At 41.0% G+C, this 9,326-nt stretch overlaps 1 long non-coding RNA gene across 2 annotated transcripts; it reads right to left on the bottom strand.

Annotated features, from left to right (window-relative positions):
* Nucleotides 1–2,489: 2,489 nt before the first annotated feature.
* LOC148054828 (uncharacterized) lies at nt 2,490–9,103 on the bottom strand. 2 transcript variants are annotated; one of them, XR_015706464.1, is made up of 4 exons: nt 9,086–9,103; nt 4,668–4,752; nt 3,748–3,856; nt 2,490–2,582 (listed from the first exon to the last, which is right to left on the bottom strand). It is a non-coding gene; the product is annotated as an uncharacterized LOC148054828 (long non-coding RNA). The 2 variants fall into 2 exon arrangements; XR_015706463.1 differs by lacking the exon at nt 9,086–9,103 and having other exon boundaries at nt 4,668–8,000.
* Between the last annotated feature and the right edge of the window lie 223 nt (nt 9,104–9,326).

The following is a 9,326-nucleotide window of genomic DNA, read 5'->3' as shown; positions in this document are numbered from 1 at the left end:
AAATAAGTTTGCCTGCTACAGGTCAGCAATCTTCTCTTCAGTAGTTCTGAGGCTTTCTTAAATTAGCATAAAACACTTTCATTAGAAGCTGGTACTGTAGAGGGAGACTCATAAAGTTGATAATGTGGTAACCTTTAAAAAGTTTCGTTCATTCCAGCACCTCTTCTGAACTTTAACAATGCGTTTAGTCCTGCTTGCTAAATATTAGACCTAAGCACAAAAAAACCTTACTGATAAATTTATACATGACATCAGCGTGGTATATGTTGAAAACCACCAAAATGACATTGTAGTGCATCAAAAGACCTATTTTGAAGGCAGAACCACAAATATTATTGTCATCACTTAGATGTGACTAAAACCAACTATAAAACTCCAACTCCGTAAAGCATGCAGATCATATCACTGCTTTTTTTCACTCTTCAGAAGCTAAGGAGACTGAAAGTTATTATTTATCCTAAAAGTAAATGAAAAAGAAAAGGGTCTGCTGCTCCTCTCTCTAGTTAAATGCAGAAAAGAGAGCTTTGTGCTTAATGAGCTCATCTTAATGCTAAGATTTAGCTGTAAGTTTAGTTCTTTGTAAGTCAGGAAGTAATTAACAAAAAAAAAAGCTATTATTTCAAGCGCTTTATATTTACAATTTCAGTAGCCTTTTCTGAGTTATGTCCATTTCAACTAATTGTATTTCAACCTAGCAGAAATTCTGTGAAGTCTGCATCATTTGAAGATGTTACTCTAGGGAAACTTCTGGATTAATACAGGGGTTCACCAATACTAGCATATTTATAAATCCTGGCTTTCACAGACAGTGTTCTTTGTAAAGAGCAAGTGAATTAAGTGGTTTCGATGCAATGTGGTGCGGTTGGAAAGACAGCTAAACTGTGCATAACAACTGACTTCTTTTACACAAGGAGAGCTTCCTGGGAAACAGTAGCAATTGAAATTTTTCTTATATCAAATGGATCAACTTCTAATCATTTTCTTGCTTGGGCAGCTTTCTCTCTTACTCTTCATTTTGATAACCATCTTTCACACAGTTATTTGCCATGTGCCAATAACTGTACTACAGGCGTTTAGGCAAACTATACAATAAACCACTTATGTTTAACTATGCAGATAAAAAGTGGCAGGGAGGCGTAGTGCCAGTTATGCTGTAAAAGAATGATGCTGAACAGCACAAGTATTTACAGACAATGGGATGTCACTGTTCACCTGGCAAAGAACACTAACATAAATGGTGCAGTGTCTTCAAGAAAACCAGGGGGGAAAATTGCTCTTGTGATAGCTCCGTAACAAAGCAGAGAGAGGTGGGAGTTTACAAGCGATGAAAATGTAGCAGTAGGGGAGCTCTAGGCATTTCCATTTTAATCTGGCAATGAACCTATTAGTTTCCATATCTTGTAATCTGACTGAACTGTTAAGATTACAGTAACAGTTGTGCCTATGGTTTTACCTTACAAATGATAAGCAATTATCTCTTACCATACAAGAAAGATACAGTGTATATAGTAATACAAGCTGCATTACATACAGTGGGACCATGCAACTCAGAACACTACTTGCAGCATTTCTAAATCTTTTCCTTTCTCTAATTTGGAAAACATGACAGAATTAGGTAGCCAAGCGGTACTCCCTGCAGTAAGGGATGGTCCTGCTGAAAGTCTCCAGGTGTTAAAAATATGGCTATCATCTTGTCAGTATGGGGGTCTGTTTGGGTTATTTTCAAGGCAGCCATTCGGAGCAAGGCAGTTGCATACTCCCAGGGAAGGGCAGTGCAGGGCCTCTCTGAAGTCACCTGCACAGTGAGTAATTGCGTTGGAGAATTCTGCAGTGTAGGTGGGATTTTAAAAGGTGGGGAAGGAAATAAAAGCGTGGTGCCTAACAAGGGCAAGAGAAGCCAAACAATTTTAGACCAAATCAACCTAACTTCAATTCCTGGAAAAAACCCACTGGCATAGAACCAGCAGTGGGAATCGTGTCATATGTCCCCAGTTTTCTTAACTGAGCAAGTTCTGCGGATAGGGGAAAAGCAGATGTGCTAACGTGGACCTTTTGTTTCAAATGTCAGTTTCATAACAATGTAGGGAATTACAGTTATTTCCTCTAGTCTATTCAGTGGGTGACACAACTGGCCAAAAAGCTGCATTACATACTTAAGTATCAATAATTTATAGCCCTAAGAACATAAGCGCAGCAAAAAATAGATCTTTGTTCTGACCCACATGGCCAGAACATACAGTGTCTCCGACAAGCAGCCTGAAGTGGATGCCGAGGGTAGCGGAGGTGTATGTGGGGCCTTCTAATAATCTCAAGCTTTAGGAGCCAGATGTGGTTCCCATGTGTTAGTACCTCTCAACGGATTTCTCTTCTAGCCTTCCCTTAAGCCCATTTTAAAACATGAAATGCTTAACTAAGAATAATGAATTAGACAATTCCACGGTAGTCTGATTCCAAAACTATTTATATTTTCATAGGTGATGCAGATGCTACTACAGTACAAATAAAATCTGAGACACTCCAAGGTAGGAACTGAGACCTCTTTAGAGGACAGCAGGAATTTTCCATTTATCAGCACCAATGATCTGAAATAAATAGGATGAAGTATTACATGTAGGAATAATCAACCAGCAAACCCCAAAATAAATAGTATGACAGCGTTATCATCTCCTCCAGAAAGTTACTTGGGATTACAGTAAACAGAAATTTGAACATGACTCAATATTACACCTGCACGATTTTGCAACAGTTTTACAACATGATGAATAAACAGACTTTTACATGTTTTATACGTTAGCTGCCATTTCTAGGTGTCGTGCTTTAACCCCAGCCAGCAACTAAGCACCACACAGCCCCTCGTTCACTCCCCCCCGGTGGGATGGGGGAGAGAATCGGAAGAGTAAAAGTGAGAAAACTCGTGGGTTGAGATAAAGACAGTTTAATGGGTAAAGCAAAAGCTGCATGCGCAAGCAAAGCAAAGCAAGGAATTCATTCACTACTTCCCATCGGCAGGCAGGTGTTCAGCCATCCCCAGGAAAGCAGGGCTCCATCACGCGTAACGGTTGCTTGGGAAGACAAATGCCATCACTCCAAACGTCCCCCCCTTCCTCCTTCTTCCCCCTGCTTATATACTGAGCATGATGTCATATGGTATGGAATAGCCCTTTGGCCAGTCTGGGTCAGCTGTCCTAGCTATGCTCCCTCCCAGCTTCTTATGCACCTGGCAGAGCACAAGAAGCTGAAAAGTCCTTGACCAGTGTAAACTCTGCTCAGCAAGAACCAAAACATCAGTGCGTTATCAACATTATTCTCATCCTAAATCCAAAACACAGCACTCTACCAGCTACTAAGAAGAAAACTAACTCTATCCCAGCTGAAACCAGGACACTAGGCAATACAGATGAGACTTTTAGCTGCAATCCTGTATCCAATTTTGAGTATTGTACTTCAAGAACAACTTAGACTCATGTGAATGTAGTAGAAGTCTTTCAGATTTCTGATCAAGTTCATGAATGAATCAGGGTTATGCAATCTAGAAAAGACTATGAAGAAAAATGACAAAATTTCATACAGAGGAAAGACATAAAGTCTTCCTGTACTCAGTGAGAAGAGTAACAAGCTCAAAACTGGAACATGAGAAATTCTGACATAAGGAAAATCTTTCTGGTGGTTGGAATAGATGAGCAGTGAAACACATTGCTTACGGAGGCTGCAGAATCTCCACCATTGGAGATTTACTGGGACACTTACATAACTATCCAAACCATTCCTGACAGGTGAGTCTGCCTTGGGTCAGGGACATCAGCCAGATGATTTCTCACAGTCGCTTGAAGCCCTGGTTTTGATGACATGTATAGACCTGCAAACAGCACACCATAATATTTAAATTAAAAAAAAAGCAGGTAACACAATGGTTGTTCTGCACTGACTCTTCATGTTATTTCACTCCATGAAAAATTAGTAGCTACCGCACCAGAAGTCAATGTAAGTTTAACTTCACCTTGTTTCTCAACTGGAAAATTATTGGCATTCCTATGTCTGTATAAACTTCTCATCTGAGCAGACAAAGTAATTTACAATCAATATTTGCACTCATGCATCTCAACCTTGCTGGAAAACAAGATAAATGACACAAGTACAACTTGATGTCACTTAATTCCCTGGTGTTGGGAAGTGCCTCATTCCCACATTGTTTTAACAAACAGTGCTGTGGTGTCCGGTTCTTTGGCACTTGGGGAGTTTGGGCTCCCCTCCTTAGGGTGCCCAGGAACAGGATTCAGGAAGCCAGCGTATTGAGTGGGAGCTACCCAAGCCAGCCAGTGAGAAACATGACTCCTCAAGAAAGGCTAGGTGTGCAGAAAGGAGGTGCTGCTGAGGACTCATAGATGTAAATTCTCTTCTAGCATTGGCTGCCTATGACAAATGAGTCTCTTCTTGCAAAAAAAGCTGACTTCAAACAGGACACGTATCCATGAAGTAAGATCTCCCCTTACACCCAGTCCCCCTTCAGACCTGGAACAGAGCTCCCCACCAGTAGTCAGGGACACATACTCATTTTGCTGTCTCTCTGACCAACCAAAAGTTTAAGTGTTTCATACTGAATTAACAGTTTCAAGAAGAAAGATAAGGTACCTCAGAATAAGAGGTAAGAAACAAGCCTGGGACCTTACCATAGCGATATCCAGCTGGCTTCTTGACAGAAGTGCAACCAGGTTTAATGATCCCTGATCAGATCAAAACTGGTCAATGAGCACACTGCATCAGCAAAAGCACAAGTTTTATCAATGTAACAAGTGTGATCTGGACAGTATTATCTCATTCAACTAGACAGAAAACTATACAGCCTAATATAGACATCCACGCTTTCTGGACACGGTTTATGAGAGGCTCTTAGTCACATCTCTTCAATCATCTCATATTAAATTATAATACAACCAGATCCCAAACAGCCACTGATAATGAAAAACATGAACAGTGCGAGAAATAACATGATTTAGCATTACACTTGGGAAGTCAGAAGGGTTCATAGCAGAATTTAAAGCATTATCTGTACTTTCTCTGATTGGTGTGGCAAGACTGATTTTTCTGTTTCTCCAGCCCTATGTTAATGCTAGCTAAGTACAAGCCTTGCCTTCCAATACAGACAGATTTTCTTTGCAGCAGACAGGCTCTCTCTCTGTAAGCCTAATTTCAGAAATATCTGACTTTTAAGAGTAAAGCTTTTACCCTGATTCTGACCTGAAGAACCCCTTTTGCTCCCAACAAGTTACTCTTCTAAGATGAGACATAAGGGAAAGAAAGCAAGCTGATTCTCCTTAAACCTCATGAATAAGAGCATTCTCTAATTACTGGGTTCTTGAATATGAGGGAAAATGATTACATCTGTGACCTCTGCACGGTGTGCAACGCAGCAGACCAATGTGTTCAGGGAATATCTGAGTATGTCTCATGAGCAAGAGAAGCTGGTGACAAGTTTTGTTTGTAAATCCTTCAGAGGCACACCACAGTATTTGCTTTGATGGCTTTGCATCAAAGCTCATCAGCAGGAATGTAAGTAACATTATGCACACCTGAAAGTTAGCAAAAGTCCAGCAGCACTTAAATATCAGACTATAATTCTCCATGTAAATCTCACTCAGGGTCTCAGTTCCTTGGTGAGAGTGTTCTACCAGATCCTGCAATGTCCAAATAAACCATTCTGATACCCTGCGTTCACTGATAAACTCCCTAAATCCATGGGCTAGATGTGTAAGTGTAATACAGTATCAAAAACTGTTAAGAAGCAACCTCATTTAGTTAGAACAGTCTAGGTGGAGCTGAGTCACCCTGGTGAAGCTTGGTTAGCGTGCAGCATAACAGAGATCATGAACTTCCATGGGAATTCTCTGTTAGGTGGATTACGTACTTACATTTGCACTTGGTTCAGAGAGAAAACCCTCCCTTAATGCAAGTCATGAGGAAATTGTTCAACGTTCCTGTTGGCGAAACTTCTGGTGGTCTTGATGACAAAAAACTGATCCAGCTCTTATCAGAAAGCACATCTACTGAGAGTATTATCAGCAGCTCTGCTTTTGACTGAGGCATTGGTCAGTAATGCCGCTGTTACAGCTTGAAACTGCAGCGCCACTGGCACATATCCCAGGAAGCATGCCAGCCTCTGACGGATACTGACCACAGGAAAATAAGACTCCCCAGAAGAAACAGGGACTAGTTCTTGACATGATCACACAGACCCATAGAAGCATCTGATATTTTCAGTGGACACTGGAGTGGGCAAGCTTGCTACTATTTGAAGATAAACAGATGCATTTGTATTTGCACTACAAGTTTAAAATTGTCCCTTGAAAATTGCTGTAAATGCTTCAGCTCACTGATACGGAAGTATACAATGGGTGAGCAGTTAGAAACTTCCCAAAAAGCAAAATAAATCAAAACAGATTTGTGTTTGAAACAAACCTTACAATGGCATAACTTCTTCTAAGCACAGAATTAATAGTGTCTAGAAGCAGAACAGCTGCAGTATGGTATGTAAAAGCAAAAATGAAAATAGAAAGCTAACCTTGGTTGCAACTTATGCTAAAACCCTTATTATATAGACACAGCTTGAGTCACCTACAAGCTTGGAACCTCTTCTGTGAAGACAAAGAGTCAACATTTCTAATGCAATTAATTTAAACCACTTAGCAAACATTAAATATGCAATACGTCTGTTACAGAAGTCAGTACTATTTACTCACTGCGATACAGGTGCATGAAAATAGACCCAACGACCTGAACACCAATCTACGTGCAAGAGGATGCATAAATAGGGCAAAACCTTTACTAGGTCATGTCCAAATGGAACAAGAATCCCCATCTCCCAGAATTACCTAGCCCAAGAGGTCCCTCTTTCTGGGATTTTTTATGCTAAAGAAATAAATAATCTGAACTATCTCCATCTGTCATGACAGTTCACGGTTGTCAGGGAAACAATCTGAAAAACAGAGCTTGACTTATGGTATCAGGAAACACAGCCCTTATCTGCCACAGAGAAGGCAAAAACTCAGGCTTTCATTCAGGATGAAAAAAAAACACAAAAAAAGAAACAAGATTTTTCCCTGCTAGACTAGCTAACCAGCTCCACAGAGGTTCCCACAACTTTCATTCAACCTAGAACAATCAAATCTGAGTTGACTCCATGTTTCACCACTTCTGAGCATAAAAGAGCACATAGATTGAAGAAATGATATAGGTTAAGCAATCTTATCAGGTTTCCAAGCATTCTGTTAATCACTTCCTTGCCATAACCACATGTGGAGCATATACCACACACAGCATCCACCTATTACAGTAACGCCAGAGTAGCTCTGTCGAGGTTAGGATTCCTCCCTTCCTCAGATTTCACGTTGTGATGGTTGCTATGATTGTAGCTACCCAACGGCAAACACAGCTTTTGTACTTCATGGGAGGGAAAAGAAAACTAATTTTTTTAGAAAATGGATCCATTAGATCCACAAGTAATCAGACTGGTTTTGCTCCTGCAAGGAGCTCCCGTTCATTTGATTAAACCCCATGGAAATGTGCATGTCTCTTCACACCTCTGCTGTCCCCAGGCACAGGATTTTGTACACAGGTCAGTGTGAAGCTCACTCACTAGTAGCATACTAAAAGCAGCATTTTGCTTTGGTTCTCCTGAGCAAACAACAGGCTTATGCCAAGTAAGTAAGGTTCTCATTCACAGCTAAGGACCAAAGCTAAAGGTGGTCCTTTCTAAAGGAGACCAAGGGTCTATCCAGATACTTCCACACATCATCTCATTTTCAGCCTTCTGCTCCTCTATGGCATTCCTTTCCTCCCTGACTGAAAATACCTTCATTTCTTCAATAATGTTGCTTTGGATGTTTCTCTCCGTATTCTCCTTCCTCCATTCTGTTTCAAATGTGTTTACCCTGAATTGATAGGACCAGTTTCTGATTTCATTTTCCACTAATGCCAAAGGGGCTAAAGATTTCGTTCATAATACAATTTGCATCTATCTGTGCTACCATTTCCAGCTGCTCCCCACCCGTCCTGTGAATGCCCTCCCAGTTTTCACGCAGGTACCACCAGACTTCTAATGATGGCTCTTTCCCAAATCCTAGCCTCTATTCAGAGCTGACCACATCACCGCTACTGCCAGCTGCCCAGAACTTCGGGGCTAGCTTGTCAGCTTGTATAAAGTCCCAGACCTGTGAGGCTGCGGCAACTGGAAGGTATTTGCTGTATTTCAAGATTCGCTAAGCATTTTACAGAATCAGTCCATAGCAAAGCCAACATAAATTGTGGCTAGATATGTCAAGATTTGATCATAAATATGAATAATCATCCTCAGTAGTTCTATTAAATTTGCTGAAACTTTTGCAATATGGGCACAGAGTTTTTTCTCCCAGCAAGTGATGTAGAATAAAATACATGTTTCGAGACACTTGCCAGTCACTTGCATTGCTGGCTGCCAAAAAAATCATCTTTGCAAGTTTTCTTATTGTCTTCATTTGAGCTCATAGTTCATAGCAGCCACCCACTTAACAGCAAATCTGCCCACATTTCATACAGTCAAAGAAATCAGCAGGAATTAGTAGGAACATCTCACCTGTTTAAGCTGCCCTGCAAACTCCCTGTTTGATGAGACAGCACAGAAAGTTAGAACCACTTATAGCTCAAGAGAAAACATGCTAATTAAAATCAATGTACATTCTGCCCTGGCAAAGATGTGGGAAGCGGTCCAGGAAAGATCTCACTCTTGTCATTGCTCATTAGGAGATTGCTCCTTAGAAGGACGGAGTTTCTGGAATCCCCACTAATCTGGAATCCCCACTAATGCCATTGCGTAAGCAGCTGATGGCAGGGTCACACCCAGGGTACCACGGAAGCACCACCCTGTCACCCAGCACACCGGTTTGGAATAACTCTCACCTAATCAAAAGGTGTAGCTCCGTACGGCCAAGCCTGTAAATTGCACCCTTAAGCACCTACACTGCCACCGAGTCAAACGAATTCATCCAGAGCCGTCTAAGGTTATACAACTGTTTACATACTTGAAAACGTTTTATCTTCTTTTATGAGACGTTACCTGCTCGTCTGTGACGATTTATGCGCTTCACTCCCAGTCCACTTCTAAATCATCTGGAATGAAGAGCATAAGCAGAAAGGCCTACTTTATTTACAATATGAGCAACTGCTTTCAAGAACAGAAGTCCAGAGAAAAGATGGTATTTTCTAGGTATGTCTTAATTTACCAGGCTTCTTCAGCAAGACCTCATAACACAGGTGGGTAAGACTCCAGATCAACTTAGTAAACGGATCCTAAAAAT

This window comes from Nipponia nippon, unplaced genomic scaffold, assembly GCF_047370975.1.
Source record: "Nipponia nippon isolate SJK-2023a ecotype South Korea unplaced genomic scaffold, ASM4737097v1 scaffold_3, whole genome shotgun sequence".
NCBI lineage: Eukaryota > Metazoa > Chordata > Aves > Pelecaniformes > Threskiornithidae > Nipponia > Nipponia nippon.
The sequence above is the reverse complement of the archived record's forward strand: the minus strand, read 5'-3'. Positions and strand labels throughout refer to the sequence as shown.